Raw genomic sequence first — 23,443 nt, 5'->3', positions numbered from 1 at the left:
TGTTTAGAGGTGTTTTTGTTATCTAAGATCAATATATCAGAATCAATATCTTGATAACTTGTGCTTGTCTGGGTGAGATGAGATGAGATTAGAGATGCTTCATTCTTTATGAAAGACCATATATGCTTCCTCTAAAATATAGAGCTAAAGTGGCTCAAGTCACCTCACAGCTAGTTTTGTGTAGTCAGACCTTTACCTAACCACATAGCAAATGCAGTGTGGGTGGTCTAGGGGATTATGTGTAATGGAGGCCAGCTAGTAAGAGATGTGCAGGTAAACCTCACTCCCCTCGCCTCAAGAGGTGCACTAGCGACTGACACTAGAGACGCTGGTGAGATCAATCCCACCGAGAAGGGTTGAGTAGGGCCGGTTACATTTGGTTCCGTCACCTGGATGGGAGCGAGGTTTAGGGGGGTTACATTTGATACTGGTGCTGAATGTACTGTATCAAATTTACTGTCTGAGAATGTACTGTCTGAGAGAGCATGCAAAGCACTGAACATCACAGGTAGGCTGCAAAAATCTAGTTACTTACTAAGGCCACAAGATGGAGCCATTAGGCAAGAAAGCACTTACCTGTGAGTACAAGGGGAAAAAGTACAGGATGCACCTAGACTGGGTAAACCTAGCCCGAATTGCCGGCGATTTTTTATTTCGCCCTGCAGCTCAGGCTGGACACCTGCACATTATTTTATCCTGCTTCCGTTCCAATTTTGCGGGAACCAATCACAAACTGGCTTATCCACATGACGCGATATAGGCGGGTTTAGCACTATGATGATAGAGAAGCGACGGCAAGCTAGTCTGGCTATATGATTGTTACACACCGATTGCACAGTCTATCTGATTTACCCGTCTCTCGCACGACCGCCACTCCGAGTCCTTTAATAGTGATGTGACATTTGAAGCGAGGCGTCGGAGCGTGTGTCGAGAAAAAGTGGGCGTGCCAGATGAAGCCGCGATTCGAGGCTTGTGTCGTTAACGTGAAAATCACGTGACTAATGACAAACGAGGCCTCGGTTTGTGTGGCTACGTCATCGGTTCGGTCTGAAGCCGTTTCTCAATACCAAGTACGCAAAGTTCGGACTTGAGTCCTTGGTAGTTCGGACTGACAAGTTCGACTCAGGAGAACGAACTCCCGAGGACGGGAGGACACAAGTCCGATAATTCTGAAATGGAACAGCAGCGTACTTGATAGCGTCACTCAGCTCGCTCTGGCTACTCCGGTTATCTCTTTATAGGCTACAAATAAAACAAAATATGTTATAAACCACCTTTGCCTCTTTTCATTTTCATTTAAAAAAAACTTTAACATAATGGCCACACAAATGTGGTTCAGGCAACGCAATTGATTATCTTAACTGCATATTTACAACAACACGAAATATAAAGCACAACCCTGACTCTTTGTTTTCATTTTAAAAATATGATGAATAAAAACATTATATATATTGATCATTAAAACGAACATTTAGCAAAAAGAGACAGGGTTGTGTCATATATGTATACAGTGAAGAGAATGTAGGCAACATGTAGGCTATAATAAAATATTTTATGTTTTAAATATATAAAATAAAATGACATAACCTTTTTTTTGTTAAATGTCAGTTTTAATGATCAATAATAGCCATTCTAAAAGTATAAGTAGCCTAAAAGGTATAAGAAGCTATACAATAATAAAGCAAACGATTCAGTCAAACATAAGTCAGCTCTCTAGGCTACATCGTTAAAGTTAAATAGACTAACGTTAAATAGAGTTATGAAACTTCACTTTGCCCTCAGCTAAAACGTTTTGCCAGGGAACAAATTATACATTAATGAGACAAATAAAATAAATAAATCGCCTGTTGGATATACAGAAGACGAAATATCTCATGTTAAACCACTAGACTAGAGACATCCGAGCCAGCGGCAAGTCAGCAGCAGTAGCCGAGGAAAGATTGTTCTCGGCGGGGTACATGAGCGCCGCGCGTCCGATTGCCTGGTTCTCACAACTCCGAAAACGTCAGATCAAATTTTCAAATAGGTGCTATCTTTATAAATAAACCAAAGATTTGAGCTTTAAACAACTACATTCTCGCCTGAAATACTCTTAAAACTACATTTCATGACACAATTATAACAGTATTTTTAAATTACGCGGGGTTTCTCTTCTGCTATTGACGCTTGCTGGTTGGTGTGCGATGCATTCTGGGATACCTGGCTGTCTCGAGTTCGCACAAGTCACCTCTCGATGCATCCTCGGTAAAAGGGGCGGATCAAGAACACATCCGGGGATTCGAACTGGACTTGGCTAGATGTGAACTTTGAATTGGAACAGTACTTGGGCAGCGACTGATGACGTTTCACAAGTCCACAAGAACACAAGTACAGACAAGTTCGCATATTGAGAAACGGCTTGAGTGTCGCTTCCGGATAAAATGCGGTTCGAAACTCGCGCCACCTTGTGGGTGTTGCAGGAGTAGTAGAAGCAGTTGTAGTAGAGTCAGAGAGTTAGAAAACTATCACTGTCAGTGTCAGTGTCGTTATTGTGTCATATGTGAGGGCTGTATATTATTACATTATCAGGTTAGAATAGTTGTAGTAGGCTATATTATTATTATAGTAGGCCTCGCGATATTATAGTCTTGTTATATTAATTAGATTAGATCATTTGGATTGCTCTGGATTTTTGGATCTGGACTGGACTGCTTTTTGATTTGGATTGCCCTTTTGGATTTGTTTGCTTTTTGTGACTCTTCCTTTTTCCTGGTAATGGAGCCAGCAAGAAAGAGGGAAATCCTCCCCTGTCTGGGCTCAACAGAAGCATCAGTGTCCTCATTTGTACCACTGCCATTTTTACGTTCCCCTGCATCCTCTGTTCCTTGTGAAAGGATCTTTTCCAAGGCTAGAGAGATTTTGTCCAAGAAGAGGAATCGTCTAAACCCCAACACACTTGAAATAATTCTGTTTCTCAATAAAAAATCTATTGTAATCCTTCCTTCCGGACTATTCTGATGCAGTTTACTTTCATCTGTTATCTACAATCTGCTAAATGAATAAATGTACTTTATTACACTCCCTCTAACATAAGCACTGCACTCAACACAGTGTTACTGTTGTTGTTCATACTGTCACTATCCAAACAATTTATGAATAATCAATTAACTATGTGTGTGACTCGGCACAAGTAAATTCAGACAGAGAAATATACATATTTTATATTATACACAGTAATGGACAAATGTCTGATCATGTCTTTTTATTATTGCAAATGAAAGGTTACAGACATCAACAGTGAGTACAAAATAAATAAATATTTTTATTTATAAAAATATTTTTATAAAATATAAATTTAAATATAAATATACAAATAAATATAAATATTTATTTGTATATTTACATTACAAATAAATATAAATATTTATAAAAGTATTTTTATAAAATATGCATTGGGAGGGAGGGGGGCGACACTGGTTCAGAATTAATTAATTTGTCTGCTATTTCTTTGCACAGTAGCTAGGTGTCACTAGTGAGCAATGCTGAATGAAGCTTCGAGTAATGAACCTTTGGCTGAAGCAATGGGCTGCGAGGTCTCAGTGGTTCAGGAAGCCTCATTTTGCCATCACTATCCTTTAAACCTGTCGACGATGCTCAGTGGCTTATTTATGGTAGCAAACAAATCGCTCGAGTGGTTGTAAATACCAACCACTTTCACATTTTTTTGCACAACCTGCATAAATCGCTCAATGAAGCCATTGCTGCGCTAATGTTCCAAACCAACACGTTTGTTGACACTTTTCGTTGGTCTGATTGGTTGAAGGACTATCCAATTGCGTACAGAGTCATTTATGCCCGTTGATCACGCCTCTTGTGCAGTAGAAATACAGAGCAGACTCCCCAGAACAATGTTCAATCTTAAAAAAAAAGAGCTTGGTCTGGTGATAGCCAGACTAGGATTCACCAGCAATTCTTGGACATACTGCTTGCCAGAACTGCGGTCAAGTGGGCCGCGCGTTGAAAATACACGGTCAAGCCAGCCGCACATTTTTTTTAGTATGCGCGTCTATTTGTGTACTTACGGTATGGGTGCTGGAAGAGGCCAAAATTGATTTTCGGACACATTTTCTGCTATTTTCCATCTTATTAGAACATAAATAATTAAATTTCATGATTTTTGTATTAAATACGACTTTTAATTGTGTTTAATCTTTATTTTAATGTTTGTTGGCCTATATATGATTTACATTAATTATTACATAATTTATTCATGTTCATATTATTGTTAATTATTATACATCATTCTTTTTTTTACATTTTCATGATTTTTTTAAGATATGACTTTTATGTTTGTTTATTTTTAATTATTTAAATAATTGTAGGCCTATATATGATTTACATTAATTATTACATAATTTATTCATGTTCATATTAATGTTAATTATTATACATCATTCATTTTTTTGTCAATTTTAATGTTTAATATATGATACATTAATTATTATACTTTATTAATTAATGTAAATTTAATTTAAATACAATTATGTAAATTTAATTATTAATGTTAATTATCATACATTCATTGTTTTGCATTTTTATTGCTGATTTTAATGTTTGTATATATAAAATATTCATTAATTATTATACATCATGTATTAATGTTTGTTTGTTTATTTATTTATTTACTTACATTTTAAAGTAAATGACAAATATGACACAACAGGCTTTTGGTGCCTTTTAATCTGTTAATTCTCATTGAATTGCCTATGAGCTATACAAACCTGATCTCAAAACACACACACACACACACACACACACACACACACACACATACACACACACACACACACACAGCCATTTTACATATAAAAGGTCACAGTTCTGCCATTTTATTTTACGTTCTAGCACTTACATAATGTCCCATTTTCAAACACTTATATGTGTGACCCTGACTATTACTGTATTTATTTTCTACTGTATAGTTTTGGAGAAAAGTAAAGGCCAATTCACCCCTTTATCAAAGTGCATTCTAGCACTTACACCATGTCCCATTTTCAAACACTTATAAAAAGTGTTCCTTCATAGGTTTGCTCATTATTTCACTTGATTCCTGTTCAGAGTGACCCTGACTATTACTGTATCTATTTTCAAATATTTTTACTGTATAGTTTTGGATAAAATTAAAGACAAACTCACCCCAATCATCAAAGTGCATTCTAGCGCTTACACATGTCCCATTTTCAAACACTCATAAAAAGTGTTCCTTCATAGGTTTTCTCATTCTGTCACTTGATTCCTGTTCAGAGTGACCCTGGCTATTACTGTTATCATTTTCATGTCATTTTACTGTATGGTTTTGGAGAAAAGTAAAGGCCAATCCACTCCAATCACCAAAGTGCATTCTAGCGCTTACACCATGTACCATTTTCAAACACTTATAAAAAGTGTTCCTTCATAGGTTTGCTCATTCTTTCATTTGATTCCTGTTCAGAGTGACCCTGCCTATTACTGTTATCATTTTCAAGTAATTTTACTGTATAGTTTTGGAGAAAAGTAAAGGCCAAATCACCCCAATCACCAAAGTGCATTCTAGCACTTACAACATGTCCTATTTTCAAACACTCATAAAAAGTGTTCCTTCATAGGTTTGCTCATTATTTCACTTGATTCCTGTTCAGAGTGACCCTGACTATTACTTTATCTATTTTCAAATATTTTTACTGTATAGTTTTGGAGAAAATTAAAGACAAACTCACCCCAATCATCAAAGTGCATTCTAGCGCTTACACATGTCCCATTTTCAAACACTCATAAAAAGTGTTCCTTCATAGGTTTTCTCATTCTGTCACTTGATTCCTGTTCAGAGTGACCCTGACTATTACTGTATTTATTTTCAAGTAATTTTACTGTATCATTTTGGAGAAAAGTAAAGGCCAATCCACTCCAATCACCAAAGTGCATTCTAGCGCTTACACCATGTACCATTTTCAAACACTTATAAAAAGTGTTCCTTCATAGGTTTGCTCATTCTTTCATTTGATTCCTGTTCAGAGTGACCCTGGCTATTACGGTTATCATTTTCAAGTAATTTTACTGTATAGTTTTGGAGAAAAGTAAAGGCCAAATCACCCCAATCACCAAAGTGCATTCTAGCACTTACAACATGTTCTATTTTCAAACACTCATAAAAAAGTGTTCCTTCATAGGTTTGCTCATTCTGTCACTTGATTCCTGTTCAGAGTGACCCTGACTATTACTGTATTTATTTTCAAGTAATTTTACTGTATCATTTTGGAGAAAAGGAAAGGCCAATCCACCCCAATCACCAAAGTGCATTCTAGCGCTTAAACCATGTCCAATTTCAAACACTTATAAAAAATGTTCCTTCATAGGTTTGCTCATTCTGTCACTTGATTCCGGTTTAGAGTGACCCTGACTATTACTGTATTTATTTTCAAGTAATTTTACTGTATCATTTTGGAGAAAAGTAAAGGCCAATCCACTCCAATCACCAAAGTGCATTCTAGCGCTTACACCATGTACCATTTTCAAACACTTATAAAAAGTGTTCCTTCATAGGTTTGCTCATTCTTTCATTTGATTCCTGTTCAGAGTGACCCTGGCTATTACGGTTATCATTTTCAAGTAATTTTACTGTATAGTTTTGGAGAAAAGTAAAGGCCAAATCACCCCAATCACCAAAGTGCATTCTAGCACTTACAACATGTTCTATTTTCAAACACTCATAAAAAAGTGTTCCTTCATAGGTTTGCTCATTCTGTCACTTGATTCCTGTTCAGAGTGACCCTGACTATTACTGTATTTATTTTCAAGTAATTTTACTGTATCATTTTGGAGAAAAGGAAAGGCCAATCCACCCCAATCACCAAAGTGCATTCTAGCGCTTAAACCATGTCCAATTTCAAACACTTATAAAAAATGTTCCTTCATAGGTTTGCTCATTCTGTCACTTGATTCCGGTTTAGAGTGACCCTGACTATTACTGTATTTATTTTCAAGTAATTTTACTGTATCATTTTGGAGAAAAGTAAAGGCCAATCCACTCCAATCACCAAAGTGCATTCTAGCGCTTACACATGTCCCATTTTCAAACACTCATAAAAAGTGTTCCTTCATAGGTTTTCTCATTCTGTCACTTGATTCCTGTTCAGAGTGACCCTGACTATTACTGTATTTATTTTCAAGTAATTTTACTGTATCATTTTGGAGAAAAGTAAAGGCCAATCCACTCCAATCACCAAAGTGCATTCTAGCGCTTACACCATGTACCATTTTCAAACACTTATAAAAAGTGTTCCTTCATAGGTTTGCTCATTCTTTCATTTGATTCCTGTTCAGAGTGACCCTGGCTATTACGGTTATCATTTTCAAGTAATTTTACTGTATAGTTTTGGAGAAAAGTAAAGGCCAAATCACCCCAATCACCAAAGTGCATTCTAGCACTTACAACATGTTCTATTTTCAAACACTCATAAAAAAGTGTTCCTTCATAGGTTTGCTCATTCTGTCACTTGATTCCTGTTCAGAGTGACCCTGACTATTACTGTATTTATTTTCAAATAATTTTACTGTATAGTTTTGGAGAAATGTAAAGGCCAAATCACCCCAACCACCAAAGTGCATTCTAGCGCTTACACCATCTCCAATTTCAAACACTTATAAAAAATGTCCCTTCATAGGTTTGCTCATTCTGTCACTTGATTCCTGTTTAGAGTGACCCTGACTATTACTGTATTTATTTTCAAATAATTTTACTGTATAGTTTTGGAGAAATGTAAAGGCCAAATCACCCCAACCACCAAAGTGCATTCTAGCACTTATAACATGTCCTATTTTCAAACACTCATAAAAAGTGTTCCTTCATAGGTTTGCTCATTCTGTCACTTGATTCCTGTTCAGAGTGACCCTGACTATTACTGTATTTATTTTCAAGTAATTTTACTGTATCATTTTGGAGAAAAGTAAAGGCCAATCCACCCCAATCACCAAAGTGCATTCTAGCGCTTAAACCATGTCCCATTTTCAAACACTCATAAAAAGTGTTCCTTCATAGGTTTGCTCATTCTTTCATTTGATTCATGTTCAGAGTGACCCTGACTATTACTGTTATCATTTTCATGTCATTTTACTGTATAGTTTTGGAGAAAAGTAAAGGCCAAATCACCCCAATCACCAAAGTGCATTCTAGCACTTACAACATGTCCTATTTTCAAACACTCATAAAAAGTGTTCCTTCATAGGTTTGCTAATTCTTTCATTTGATTCATGTTCAGAGTGACCCTGACTATTACTGTATTTATTTTCAAATAATTTTACTGTATAGTTTTGGAGAAAATTAAAGACAAACTCACCCCAATCATCAAAGTGCATTCTAGCGCTTACACATGTCCCATTTTCAAACACTCATAAAAAGTGTTCCTTCATAGGTTTTCTCATTCTGTCACTTGATTCCTGTTCAGAGTGACCCTGACTATTACTGTATTTATTTTCAAGTAATTTTACTGTATCATTTTGGAGAAAAGTAAAGGCCAATCCACTCCAATCACCAAAGTGCATTCTAGCGCTTACACCATGTACCATTTTCAAACACTTATAAAAAGTGTTCCTTCATAGGTTTGCTCATTCTTTCATTTGATTCCTGTTCAGAGTGACCCTGGCTATTACGGTTATCATTTTCAAGTAATTTTACTGTATAGTTTTGGAGAAAAGTAAAGGCCAAATCACCCCAATCACCAAAGTGCATTCTAGCACTTACAACATGTTCTATTTTCAAACACTCATAAAAAAGTGTTCCTTCATAGGTTTGCTCATTCTGTCACTTGATTCCTGTTCAGAGTGACCCTGACTATTACTGTATTTATTTTCAAGTAATTTTACTGTATCATTTTGGAGAAAAGTAAAGGCCAAATCACCCCAATCACCAAAGTGCATTCTAGCGCTTACACCATCTCCAATTTCAAACACTTATAAAAAATGTTCCTTCATAGGTTTGCTCATTCTGTCACTTGATTCCGGTTTAGAGTGACCCTGACTATTACTGTATTTATTTTCAAATAATTTTACTGTATAGTTTTGGAGAAATGTAAAGGCCAAATCACCCCAACCACCAAAGTGCATTCTAGCGCTTACACCATGTCCCATTTTCAAACACTCATAAAAAGTGTTCCTTCATAGGTTTGCTCATTCTTTCATTTGATTCATGTTCAGTGTGACCCTGACTATTACGGTTATCATTTTCAAGTAATTTTACTGTATAGTTTTGGAGAAAAGTAAAGGCCAAATCACCCCAATCACCAAAGTGCATTCTAGCACTTACAACATGTTCTATTTTCAAACACTCATAAAAAGTGTTCCTTCATAGGTTTGCTCATTCTGTCAATTGATTCCTGTTCAGAGTGACCCTGACTATTACTGTATTTATTTTCAAATAATTTTACTGTATAGTTTTGGAGAAATGTAAAGGCCAAATCACCCCAACCACCAAAGTGCATTCTAGCGCTTACACCATCTCCAATTTCAAACACTTATAAAAAATGTCCCTTCATAGGTTTGCTCATTCTGTCACTTGATTCCTGTTTAGAGTGACCCTGACTATTACTGTATTTATTTTCAAATAATTTTACTGTATAGTTTTGGAGAAATGTAAAGGCCAAATCACCCCAACCACCAAAGTGCATTCTAGCACTTATAACATGTCCTATTTTCAAACACTCATAAAAAGTGTTCCTTCATAGGTTTGCTCATTCTGTCACTTGATTCCTGTTCAGAGTGACCCTGACTATTACTGTATTTATTTTCAAGTAATTTTACTGTATCATTTTGGAGAAAAGTAAAGGCCAATCCACCCCAATCACCAAAGTGCATTCTAGCGCTTAAACCATGTCCCATTTTCAAACACTCATAAAAAGTGTTCCTTCATAGGTTTGCTCATTCTTTCATTTGATTCATGTTCAGAGTGACCCTGACTATTACTGTTATCATTTTCATGTCATTTTACTGTATAGTTTTGGAGAAAAGTAAAGGCCAAATCACCCCAATCACCAAAGTGCATTCTAGCACTTACAACATGTCCTATTTTCAAACACTCATAAAAAGTGTTCCTTCATAGGTTTGCTAATTCTTTCATTTGATTCATGTTCAGAGTGACCCTGACTATTACTGTATTTATTTTCAAATAATTTTACTGTATAGTTTTGGAGAAAATTAAAGACAAACTCACCCCAATCATCAAAGTGCATTCTAGCGCTTACACATGTCCCATTTTCAAACACTCATAAAAAGTGTTCCTTCATAGGTTTGCTCATTCTTTCATTTGATTCATGTTCAGAGTGACCCTGACTATTACTGTTATCATTTTCATGTCATTTTACTGTATAGTTTTGGAGAAAAGTAAAGGCCAAATCACCCCAATCACCAAAGTGCATTCTAGCACTTACAACATGTCCTATTTTCAAACACTCATAAAAAGTGTTCCTTCATAGGTTTGCTAATTCTTTCATTTGATTCATGTTCAGAGTGACCCTGACTATTACTGTTATCATTTTCATGTCATTTTACTGTATAGTTTTGGAGAAAAGTAAAGGCCAAATCACCCCAATCACCAAAGTGCATTCTAGCACTTACAACATGTCCTATTTTCAAACACTCATAAAAAGTGTTCCTTCATAGGTTTGCTAATTCTTTCATTTGATTCATGTTCAGAGTGACCCTGACTATTACTGTATTTATTTTCAAATAATTTTACTGTATAGTTTTGGAGAAAATTAAAGACAAACTCACCCCAATCATCAAAGTGCATTCTAGCGCTTACACATGTCCCATTTTCAAACACTCATAAAAAGTGTTCCTTCATAGGTTTGCTCATTCTTTCATTTGATTCATGTTCAGAGTGACCCTGACTATTACTGTTATCATTTTCATGTCATTTTACTGTATAGTTTTGGAGAAAAGTAAAGGCCAAATCACCCCAATCACCAAAGTGCATTCTAGCACTTACAACATGTCCTATTTTCAAACACTCATAAAAAGTGTTCCTTCATAGGTTTGCTAATTCTTTCATTTGATTCATGTTCAGAGTGACCCTGACTATTACTGTATTTATTTTCAAATAATTTTACTGTATAGTTTTGGAGAAAATTAAAGACAAACTCACCCCAATCATCAAAGTGCATTCTAGCGCTTACACATGTCCCATTTTCAAACACTCATAAAAAGTGTTCCTTCATAGGTTTGCTCATTCTTTCATTTGATTCATGTTCAGAGTGACCCTGACTATTACTGTTATCATTTTCATGTCATTTTACTGTATAGTTTTGGAGAAAAGTAAAGGCCAAATCACCCCAATCACCAAAGTGCATTCTAGCACTTACAACATGTCCTATTTTCAAACACTCATAAAAAGTGTTCCTTCATAGGTTTGCTAATTCTTTCATTTGATTCATGTTCAGAGTGACCCTGACTATTACTGTATTTATTTTCAAATAATTTTACTGTATAGTTTTGGAGAAAATTAAAGACAAACTCACCCCAATCATCAAAGTGCATTCTAACGCTTACACCATGTCCCATTTTCAAACACTTATAAAATGCGTTCCTTCATAGGTTTGCTCATTCTTTCATTTGATTCCTGTTCAGAGTGACCCTGGCTATTACTGTTATCATTTTCAAGTAATTTTACTGTATAGTTTTGGAGAAAATTAAAGACAAACTCACCCCAATCATCAAAGTGCATTCTAGCGCTTACACATGTCCCATTTTCAAACACTCATAAAAAGTGTTCCTTCATAGATTTTCTCATTCTTTCACTTGATTCATGTTCAGAGTGACCCTGACTATTATTGTATTTATTTTCAAGTAATTTTACTGTATCATTTTGGAGAAAAGTAAAGGCCAATCCACCCCAATCACCAAAGTGCATTCTAGCGCTTACACCATGTCCCATTTTCAAACACTCATAAAAAGCGTTCCTTCATAGGTTTGCTTATTCTTTCATTTGATTCCTGTTCAGAGTGACCCTGACTATTACTGTATTTATTTATAAGTAATTTTACTGTACCATTTTGGAGAAAATTAAAGACAAACTCACCCCAATCATCAGTGCATTCTAGCGCTTACACCATGTCCCATTTTCAAACACTCATAAAAAGTGTTCCTTCATAGGTTTGCTCATTCTTTCATTCGATTCCTGTTCAGAGTGACCCTGACTATTACTGTATTTATTTTCAAATAATTTTACTGTATAGTTTTGGAGAAAAGTAAAGGCCAACTCATCCCAATCACCAGTGCATTCTAGCACTTACAACATGTCCCATTTTCAAACACTCATAAAAAGTGTTCCTTCAAAGGTTTGCTCATTCTTTCATTTGATTCATGTTCAGAGTGACCCTGGCTATTACTGCTATCATTTTCATGTAATTTTACTGTATAGTTTTGGAGAAAAGTAAAGGTCAATTCACCCCAATCACCAAGTGCATTCTAGCACTTACAACGTCCCATTTTCAAACACTCATAAAAGTGTTCCTTTATAGGTTTGCTCATTCTTTTATTTGATTCCTGTTCAGAGTGACCCTGACTATTACTGTATTTATTTACATGTAATTTCTGGATGCGATCATTCCCTGTCCCCCCATATGGACGATCACAATGGTTGTATCATGTGTTTGTATTATATATGTGTAAATAATATATATGTATATATTCAGCACGTTGAAGCGGCTTTTGTGGATAGTTTATGTTCTCATTGTGAGGATATTACTATCACGGTGTTGAGATCGAGACTCGGAGTCCCCATTACCACGCCTCGCCCCGCTACGGCGCCGTGTGGGATGGGTGATCAGAGGATCATAGTGAGGCTACCCCGCCCGGTTACCAATCCCTGTGGGCCCCTCACTCCTCTATCACATCGCAGACAGTGGAGCCCAGTTGAGCACGCTGGTCCCTCTGTAATGGACAAGCTGTTTCATTCGGGCCTCTCCAGGGGACAGGATGCCGATTGCAGCATCGGAGGGTGAGCTGACCTTTGGAAATGATGACTCGGCTGCATTGTCTCCCTCTAGGAATGTAACGTTGCCCGAGCCATATCCAGAAACATCAGCTAGGCTGAATCGGGCTGCCGAGGCTGTTGGGCTCAACTGTAATCTTCCACCGTGTCCTGAACAGTCTCGGTTGGATGATTGGTATCTCGGGACGGGCCGCGCTGGTTCTCTGCTTGCTGCCCCAGTGCCTTTCTTTCCCCGAAGTGCATAGAGAGCTTACCAGGTTGTAGCAGTTTTCTGCCGCCCAAGCGCAGACGGAGGCCATCCGGCACATCCTGCCGCGGCAGCCCTCTGCTGCCACCCCGCCACCGGTGGCAGTTCCTCCACCTGCTCATCGCCAAGCATTTTCCTCAACCGCTGCTCCCGCTGGGCCTCCGCAGCAGCCTCCAGCCAGGCCTCAGCATAGAGCCGGCCGCAGTAGGGACGCCCAGCCCACTCTAGGTGCTGCCAAGCCAGGTGGCAAGAGACAGCGAAAGCGTTCCTGAGCGTGCCGCTCAGGGATGGAGGAGGGTGCTTTAGAGTTGGTCATCCACTCCCTCCCCCCGGATGAGGGCCGGGTGGAGTCTTTGTTTGTGTGTGTGTCTGTTCCACTGCTGGCTCCCAAAAAAAGGGCGGAGAAAAAGCGGTACCCACACTTCAAAGAAAGAGCAAATTCCCCTGTTCCTGGGCCCCAAGAGGGCAAGTCTGGTGGTGTCCACCTAGTGGAGTCAGGTATTTGTTCCCCCACACACTCAAATAACGCTTCGGGTTGCCTTCGGGCCTCTCAAGCCAGATCCCTGTCCTCCACCTCGCTGCCCCACCTCGGTACGTCTGTGGTTCCCTGGCCCTGGTCCGGTTTTGTCGAAGTCTAAAACGCTTCCAACCGATGCCCAGCCTGGCCCTATTCGGTACCTTCAGACCCAGCTTGGCACTTGGCACTTAGACGCTTTTGCATCTGAACTCTTCATTTATAATGCAATCATATCTGACATATACTGTAAAGCTTCATTGTTAAACACTTAACTTAAAATATGTATATTAATTTCTTTGAATTTTTATTGAATTGCAATGCAGCTTCCTTTAAGTCAAATTCGAATTGTAATTCTAGATCCTGTTTTTGACCAATTCAAATTCAAGAATTGAATAGGAATTAAGGAGTCATTCTCAATTCAATTCTGAATTGTGCACAAGCCTGTCCTCTGAGCACATTCTCAGGGATGCAGCACGATGGCACCCGCGTCTAGACCTTGGAAAGTTCCAGGTCTGGTTTTAGTAAGAACGGGACGCGGAGGTTCTGGTCTACTGCAATAATTGTTATGCAGTAGAGACCATCACTTCTGTGAGCACCCTCTAGAAAGATGCGAGCTTCTCTAATAGAAGTCGAACCTGTTCATTGAATTGAGTCTTGAATTGAGTCCCGAAGGTGTTTGATCACTTCAGTGCTCCCTTTTAAAAAACTGCTTGTGGTTTGGAGTGAGGGCTGTCCCCTCCACTTCAAAATGTTGTGGCTTCTATATTGATGCACAATGAGGCAGTGGATTTAAATCCAAGCGGAGTGCGATTTGATCATCAGGTCCCTGAGGCAAGCAAGGAGATATATTCGCCTTGCGTCCCCTCCTTACCTTCTTGGGTCTTTTTCTCTGGTGCTACTGCACTGCAGAAGACCACCCCTGAGCCATCGCAGGCAGTGAGTTAAAAATTCTGTTTTTTTTAAGAAACAGTTCTCCTGCTCGCATGGTCTCCACTAGAGGGTAGGGACTTGCTAGCTTTCGGTCAACGAGTTGTGCCTGGAATTCGGGCCGGCTAACTCTCACAAGTTGAGACCCCGGTCTGTGGAACAGCAGCCTCGCCCTTCTCCACCTCAGAGTTGCAGGGGGACTAGAGGCTTTTACCCAGGCACTGGAAGGTGGCAGCTCTAGTGGCGTTTTCCAGGGTTAAAGATCCCATTCAGTCGACATCGACTACATCTGACGTTCTCGACTGAAAGGGAATGTCCTGGTTGCGCATGCAACCCACCATTCCCTGAAGGAGGGAACGGAGGACGTAGTCCCTTTGCCACTATAGCCGGACCACCGCTGACTCCGAGTTCCGCTCGGCTCCTCAGCGAATAACAAGGTGTGTGTGCATCTGCTTCCGTATTTATGCCCGCGCGCAGGGGCGGAATGCGCAATGCGTCTCACGCACGCCAATGTGCACATTGGCTTGTTCTAACATGCTCGAAGAAGACAGGCTCCTTAGCGTGATCCCATTCAGTCTACGTCGACTACGTACTCCGCTCCCTTCTTCAGGGAACGGTGGGTTGCATACGCAACCAGGACGTTCTTCAAGATGCACATAGTTTTTTTTCTGAAATAAGAAAAGCAAAGAATTTATAAAAGTGTGATCATATTCAAGGTCAAGGACATGACACTGCATCAGTTTCATTTTACTTTGTGTTATCAACTCTCTTTCCTTATCTCTGTGACCTGTCACTTGCTGTTTGTGGATTTTCATTTAGAAAGATAATTTTAGAGTTCATCTCAATACCATATAATTGTAATGATTCTGTCAAGGAGGAGGGGAAATGAGGAATTCCATTTGAGCAGATTCAATAGACTGCAGATTAAGGTAAACATAAAAAAAACAGCTTTGCAGACATAATCATCATAAACAAAGACAACAACCAACAACAAAAGACTAAACTGACAGGTATATAAAACGTAGACATAAGAAACTAAACTAAAGGTGAGGAATTAGTAACCATGGACAAAAAAAAGGACTTCTCAAATGGATGGATGATGAACATAATATATTTTTTATAGTTAAAAACAAGGTTTTCACTAAATTAAAATGACAATAATACATAAAATGCAAGAAGACATTGTATGATGTATTTCCATGTAATTTTGTAAACTACTGTACATTAAATAATTTTAAATTACATGTGGTAATTATAAAATATGAAATAAGCATGGTATGTTTGCACTACAATGCCTTCAAAAATAAAAACCATTTAGTCTTTAACAATGGTTCATAATGACATGAAGACTGATACAGTAATAGTCAGGGTCACTCTGAACAGGAATCCATTGAAAGACTGACCAAACCTCTTTAGGGTTTGATTTTTGGGGTGAGTTTGCCTTTTCTCCAAAACCATACAATTAAGTGACTTGAAAATAAATACAGTGATAGTCAGGGTCACTCTGAACAGGAATCAAATGAAAGAATGAGCAAACATATAATAGAATGGTTGTACGTTCACGTTGTAAGTGCCAGAATGCACTGGTGATTGGGGTGATTTGGCCTTTACTTTTCTCTAAAACTATACAGTAAAATGACATGAAAATAAATACAGTAATAGTCAGGGTCACTCTGAACATGAATCAAATGAAAGAATGAGCAAACCTATGAAGGAACACTTTTTATGAGTGTTTGAAAATGGAACATGGTGTAAGCGCTAGAATGCACTTCGATGATTGGGGTGAGTTTGTCTTTAATTTTCTCCAAAACTATACAGTAAAATTACTTATAAATAAATACAGTAATAGTCAGGGTCACTCTGAACATGAATCAAATGAAAGAATGAGCAAACCTATGAAAGAACCCTTTTTATGAGTGTTTGAAAAATGGGACATTGTGTAAGTGCTAGAATGCACTTTGGTGATTGGGGTGATTTGGCATTTACTTTTCTCTAAAACTATACAGTAAAATTATTTGAAAATAAATACAGTAATAGTCAGGGTCACTCTGAACAGGAATCAAATGAAAGAATGAGCAAACATATAATATAATGATTTTTATGAGTGTTTGAAAATGGCACGTTGTAAGTGCTAGAATGCACTGGTGATTGGGGTGATTTGGCCTTTAGTTTTCTCCAAAACTATACAGTAAAATTACATGTAAATGATAACAGTAATAACCAGGGTCACTCTGAACAGTAATCAAGTGAAAGAATGAGCAAACCTATGAAGGAACACTTTTTATGAGTGTTTGAAAATGGGACATGGTGTAAGCGCTAGAATGCACTTTGATGATTGGGGTGAGTTTGTCTTTAATTTTCTCCAAAACTATACAGTAAAATTACTTATAAATAAATACAGTAATAGTCAGGGTTACTCTGAACATGAATCAAATGAAAGAATGAGCAAACCTATGAAGGAACACTTTTTATAAGTGTTTGAAAATGGGACATGTTGTAAGTGCTAGAATGCACTTCGATGATTGGGGTGAGTTTGTCTTTAATTTTCTCCAAAACTATACAGTAAAATTACTTATAAATAAATACAGTAATAGTCAGGGTCACTCTGAACATGAATCAAATGAAAGAATGAGCAAACCTATGAAGGAACCCTTTTTATGAGTGTTTGAAAATGGGACATTGTGTAAGTGCTAGAATGCACTTTGGTGATTGGGGTGATTTGGCATTTACTTTTCTCTAAAACTATACAGTAAAATTACTTGAAAATGATAACAGTAATAGTCAGGGTCACTCTGAACAGGAATCAAATGAAAGAATGAGCAAACATATAATAGAATGATTTTTATGAGTGTTTGAAAATGGCACGTTGTAAGTGCTAGAATGCACTGGTGATTGGGGTGATTTGGCCTTTAGTTGTCTCCAAAACTATACAGTAAAATGACATGTAAATGATAACAGTAATAACCAGGGTCACTCTGAACAGGTATCAAGTGAAAGAATGAGCAAACCTATGAAGGAACACTTTTTATGAGTGTTTGAAAATGGGACATGGTGTAAGCGCTAGAATGCACTTTGATGATTGGGGTGAGTTTGTCTTTAATTTTCTCCAAAACTATACAGTAAAATTACTTATAAATAAATACAGTAATAGTCAGGGTCACTCTAAACATGAATCAAATGAAAGAATGAGCAAACCTATGAAGGAACACTTTTTATAAGTGTTTGAAAATGGGACATGGTGTAAGCGCTAGAATGCACTTTGATGATTGGGGTGAGTTTGTCTTTAATTTTCTCCAAAACTATACAGTAAAATTACTTATAAATAAACACAGTAATAGTCAGGGTTACTCTGAACAGTGCATATCAAGTGAGTGAACGCTGAGCGTGACTGTCGCCGCTACTCACCGGTAGAACTTTGGCACAAACTTTGACAATACCAGCGAATTTTCAGACAGACAGTGTTTCAATCTGACTAAATTGAATCATTACATCGTCTGTACAACATTGGTTGCTGCTTATGACCAGTAACTGTTGGAGTATCGCTCTTCTGTGATCCCGACTGCGTTCTAACATTTTCACCGCTGATGCATACCTGAGGATCTCCGGCCCCCAAGCCTCTCTCCTGTGCAGGATGACGTGGATTCTCCGGTCAAGTTTCTGGTTCGTGCTTGGCTGGCTTCTGGTGTCTCTTGCCCACCTGCAAGCCGATGCTCTGTTCCAGTACTCTGTTGCTGAGCTTTTGAAGCTCCGACGCTATGTTGATGTCCTCCAGCCTTTACCTGGTTGCTCCATTCCTTCGGACATCTTCTTCCAGCCAAACCGGAGATACATCCACCGTGGATCGCGCGGTAAGCGCTTTTACAAGAACTCTTATTCCTCCATCCCAACTTGGCTTACCACACGCCGCTGCTCTCGTAACGCTAGCCGGGGAGCTAATCACAGTAGCCTGGCTAGCCTGCCCAAAGTGACTAACTCTGCCTGCAAAAGTAGCTTTGCCACCGTCAATTTCGGTCTCTTGAACATCCGCTCTCTCAATAACAAGGGTCCTCTAATCAGAGATGTCCTTATGGATTATAATCTTGATTTTTTATGTCTGACAGAGACCTGGCAGCTGACTAACGATTTTATTCCTCTTAACGAGTCTGCCCCGCCGGGGTTTGTTTACAATTGCCAGCCCCGTGCTTCCGGACGTGGCGGATGTCTTGCACTGTTTCATCGCGAGACCTGGAAAGTTGTGCCGATTCCTGCTTCTCCTCTATTTTCATCCTTTGAGTATTCTGCTTCATTGTTGCCTGGACCCTCTCCCACAGTTGTGGTCACTGTTTACCGTCCCCCAAAATATAACAAGGATTTTCTGAATGATTTCTCTCAGCTTCTCACCCATCTTTCAACCCTCTCCCATAACTTAATCATCCTGGGTGACTTCAACATTCATATGGACAATATCAGTTCTTTGCTCTCCAGAGACTTTTCATCTTGCCTGGAAAGCTTTGGTCTGCATCAATATATTGACTCTTCAACTCATTGTAAAGGGCACATACTGGATTTAGTCTGTTGTTCTGGCGTCACCCCCTCTGGCTGTAAAACTCACTCCGTTGCTTTTTCCGACCACATGCTCATTACTTTTAACATCACCCTCCCTCTATCTAAAATGACCCTCCCTCGCACCATCTACTTCCGGAATATCAAGGACATTAACATTGCCAGCTTTGCATCTGATATCAATAATTTTCCCAGTATATCTGCCTGTTGTTCACCTGATGAAGTAGTTTCTTACTACAACAAAAATCTTCACACTCTCTTGGACACCCATGCTCCTATGAGATCCAGATCAGTTTCCTTCACCCGTTCAGCACCCTGGTTCACTCCCGCCCTACGCCTTCTGAAATCTCAGGGCCGTCAGCTGGAACGCCTTGCCAATAGAACTGGACTCACCATTCACAACAATATGTACAAGGACCATGTTAATCTGTATAAGGACTCCCTCTCCTCAGCTAAATCTGCCTACTACTCCCATTTAATCCACTCTAATCATCACAATTCTAAAACCCTCTTTTCCCTTCTCACCTCCATTTCAAAACCTCCTGACTCTCTTCCCTACCATATGCAATCCCAGGACTTCTGCAATAAACTTATGTCCTTCTTTGTCTCTAAAATCACAGATATTCATAAACACCTGACTTCATCTGGAGTTGCAGTTTCTGGAGGCAACCTCAACACCCCTTATCCATCCTCAATAACTACTTTTTCCAGTTTCGACCTTCCCTCCGTTCAAGCCATTTCAGATATTATTCATAAATCTAAACCCTCCACATGTCAGCTCGACCCACTTCCCTCCACCCTGGTTAAATCATGCTGCTCTTCACTTGCCCCTCTCATCACTGAGATTATCCACTCCTCCCTAAGATCCGGTTCAGTTCCCCCTTCACTCAAAACTGCCTCGGTCACACCCATTCTGAAAAAACCTGGCCTGGACCCCACCAATTTCAATAATCTTCGTCCCAAATCCAACTAACCCTTCATATCCAAAATTTTGGAAAAATCTGTCGCTTTTCAACTCCATAATCACCTCATGTCCAACAGCATCTACGAGCAGTTCCAATCTGGTTTCCGTCCACTTCATAGCACCGAAACCGCACTCCTCAAAATTACTGATGACCTTCTCATGGCTTCTGATTCTGGACTACTTTCAATTCTCATTCTTCTGGACCTCACAGCAGCTTTTGATACCATTTCTCATCCTACCCTCCTCAGTCGACTATCATCCATTGGTATCACCCACATTCCCTTAGCCTGGTTTACTTCATACATTTCTGATCGCACACAGTTCATACAATTCAAATCCCAGAAATCCGTTACCTTCCCCGTCTCTGCTGGAGTGCCCCAAGGCTCTGTATTGGGGCCTCTCCTTTTTATCATCTACATCCTCCCTCTTGGTCACATCCTCCGTAAACACAACATTAAATTCCATTGCTACGCGGACGACACCCAGCTCTACCTCTCTACTAAACCTTCCTCCTCACTCCCACCAACCTCCCTCACCCTCTGTCTCCAAGAAATTCACTCTTGGTTCTCATCCAAATTTCTCAAACTGAACAGTTCCAAAACCGAAGTCCTCCTGGTAGGCACACCTCATACCCTCTCCAAAACTAATAAAGTTTCCATTGCCATTGATAACTCAATTGTCCTTCCCTCCCCTCAGGTTAAGAGTCTGGGTGTCGTCCTCGATAGCACACTATCTTTCCAGTCTCACATTAATAGCATCACCCGGTCTGCCTACTTCCACCTACGCAACATCTCTCGTCTCCGTCCCTCTCTCACTCCCCAAACCACCGCCATTCTGGTTCACAGTCTCGTCACATCTCGGATAGATTATTGCAACTCACTCCTGTTTGGTCTCCCCAATAAGTCGCTCCAGAAGCTGCAGCTCCTCCAGAACTCTGCTGCACGCCTGATTACTCTGACCCCCGTCTCTCATCACATCACTCCCATCCTGCAACAACTTCACTGGCTTCCCATCAAACAGAGGATCATCTTTAAAATAATTCTCATCACTTTCAAAGCAGTTCATAACATGGCTCCTCCATACATCTCAGATCTCCTCCATTTAAACATCCCGACCCGTTCACTCCGATCCTCCCATACCTGCCAGCTTTCCGTTCCCCCTGCCCGTCTTGTCACAATGGGGAGCAGGGCGTTTAGTCGCTCTGCTCCCCATCTCTGGAATTCCCTCCCTCCTGACCTCCGTACTATGGACTCATTTCACCTCTTCAAATCCAAACTCAAAACTCTTCTGTTCAGACAGTCATATTCCACCTGACCCATATCAGCTCATTGTTGTCTTGCCGCGGTTTAAACTTATTTGACTTTTTTAATGTTTTGATCTGCTTTGTACAGTGTCCTTGGGTGTCCTGATAAGGCGCTTTGAAATAAAATGTATTATTATTATTTTATTATTAACAGGAATGAAATGAAAGAATGAGCAAACCTATGAAGGAACACTTTTTATGAGTGTTTGAAAATGGAACATGGTTTAAGCGCTAGAATGCACTTCGATGATTGGGGTGAGATTGTCTTTACTTTTTCTCCAAAACTATACAGTACAATTATTTGAAAATAAATACAGTAATAGTCAGGGTCACTCTGAACAGGAATCAAATGAAAGAATGAGCAAACATATAATAGAATGATTTTTATGAGTGTTTGAAAATGGGACATGGTTTAAGCGCTAGAATGCACTTCGATGATTGGGGTGAGATTGTCTTTACTTTTTCTCCAAAACTATACAGTACAATTATTTGAAAATAAATACAGTAATAGTCAGGGTCACTCTAAACATGAATCAAATGAAAGAATGAGCAAACCTATGAAGGAACACTTTTTATAAGTGTTTGAAAATGGGACATGGTGTAAGCACTAGAATGCACTTTGATGATTGGGGTGAGTTTGTCTTTAATTTTCTCCAAAACTATAGAGTGAAATTACTTATAAATAAATACAGTAATAGTCAGGGTTACTCTGAACATGAATCAAATGAAAGAATGAGCAAACCTATGAAGGAACACTTTTTATGAGTGTTTGAAAATGGGACATGTTGTAAGTGCTAGAATGCACTTTGATGATTAGGGTGTTTGTCTTTAATTTTCTCCAAAACTATACAGTAAAATTATTTGAAAATAAATACAGTAATAGTCAGGGTCACTCTGAACAGGAATCAAATGAAAGAATGAGCAAACATATAATAGAATGATTTTTATGAGTGTTTGAAAATGGCACGTTGTAAGCGCTAGAATGCACTTTGATGATTGGGGTGAGTTTGTCTTTAATTTTCTCCAAAACTATACAGTAAAATTACTTATAAATAAATACAGTAATAGTCAGGGTCACTCTAAACATGAATCAAATGAAAGAATGAGCAAACCTATGAAGGAACACTTTTTATAAGTGTTTGAAAATGGGACATGGTGTAAGCGCTAGAATGCACTTTGATGATTGGGGTGATTTGGCCTTTACATTTCTCCAAAACTATACAGTAAAATTATTTGAAAATAAATACAGTAATAGTCAGGGTCACTCTGAAAAGGAATCAAGTGACAGAATGAGCAAACCTATGAAGGAACACTTTTTATAAGTGTTTGAAAATTGGACATGGTGTAAGCACTAGAATGCACTTTGGTGATTGGGGTGGATTGGCCTTTACTTTTCTCCAAAATGATACAGTAAAATTACTTGAAAATAAATACAGTAATAGTCAGGGTCACTCTGAACATGAATCAAATGAAAGAATGAGCAAACCTATGAAGGAACACTTTTTATAAGTGTTTGAAAATGGGACATGGTGTAAGCGCTAGAATGCACTTTGATGATTGGGGTGAGTTTGTCTTTAATTTTCTCCAAAACTATACAGTAAAATTACTTATAAATAAATACAGTAATAGTCAGGGTCACTCTGAACATGAATCAAATGAAAGAATGAGCAAACCTATGAAGGAACACTTTTTATAAGTGTTTGAAAATGGGACATGGTGTAAGCGCTAGAATGCACTTTGATGATTGGGGTGAGTTTGTCTTTAATTTTCTCCAAAACTATACAGTAAAATTACTTAAAAATAAATACAGTAATAGTCAGGGTCACTCTGAACATGAATCAAATGAAAGAATGAGCAAACCTATGAAGGAACACTTTTTATGAGTGTTTGAAAATGGAACATGGTGTAAGCGCTAGAATGCACTTTGGTGATTGGGGTGATTT

Source organism: Rutilus rutilus, assembly GCF_951802725.1.
Source record: "Rutilus rutilus genome assembly, chromosome: 8".
NCBI lineage: Eukaryota > Metazoa > Chordata > Actinopteri > Cypriniformes > Leuciscidae > Rutilus > Rutilus rutilus.
The sequence above is the reverse complement of the archived record's forward strand: the minus strand, read 5'-3'. Positions refer to the sequence as shown.